This window comes from Chaetura pelagica, unplaced genomic scaffold, assembly GCF_000747805.2.
Source record: "Chaetura pelagica isolate M959 unplaced genomic scaffold, ChaPel_1.0 scaffold222, whole genome shotgun sequence".
NCBI lineage: Eukaryota > Metazoa > Chordata > Aves > Apodiformes > Apodidae > Chaetura > Chaetura pelagica.
Window position 1 is genome coordinate 8,333,681 of NW_009952711.1, and position 918 is coordinate 8,334,598.

Consider the following 918-nt stretch of genomic DNA (forward strand, 5'->3'; position numbering starts at 1 on the left):
TTTCCCTATACTATTTTGGGACATTGATGTGAGAATACAAAAATCATTTCTTAATGGCAAATCACTTGCAGAAAGGTTTCATTACAATTATTTTTGTGATATTGTATTACACTATCATTCATTATTAGTATTATGAGAGAACAGTGTTTCATATCAAGTATTTCAAAAAAAGGAGATGTAAGTGATCAAAGCAGGAGGTGAATTACTCTCATCAGCAAGGCGGCCATAGCAAAGTACTTCTTGTAATTTGCAAGGATAATCCCTACCTTACTTTTCCATCCAAGTAACTTATTAACTATTGCTATGACAAAGCAAATGGCTGATATATTTAATTACCATTTTCTGTACAGTTTGTAACATACTAGGCTTGGCTATAGTGGTAAAATACAGATACAGCATAACCTGTAATCATAAACACATGGGTCTATTTGAAAGTTAGTTTACTTTTTGACTACAGGACTTAAAATACTGTTATTTAAAGAACGCAAAACCTTATTTCAAAAATACTTTACATGCATTGTACCTTAAACACTGTTTTCTTATTAACTTGTACCATCAGGTTTGTTTGGTTTGTGGAGGGTTTTTTAATGTTACTAAGAAATTTGTTTCACCAAAACCAAGAATTTAGGGTAAACCTCCGGTTTTAAATTCTGCATTTTGCTCTATAGCTTATATATACATACATATGTATGCTAACTCACCAGAACAGCAAATGAACCTTAACGCAGATGTTTCAAATCATTCTGCAAACCTCAGCACAACGGATACACTGCATTAGACAACAAGGTCTCAATCCCACTTCAGGGTAGAAAACAGAAAGAGAGCTCAAGTGTATCACCAACTACTCAAAATTAACTTCAACATATTGCTTCCTTACACTGTTTTACCAGTCCCTCTAATATACTTAAAAGTTCCTTT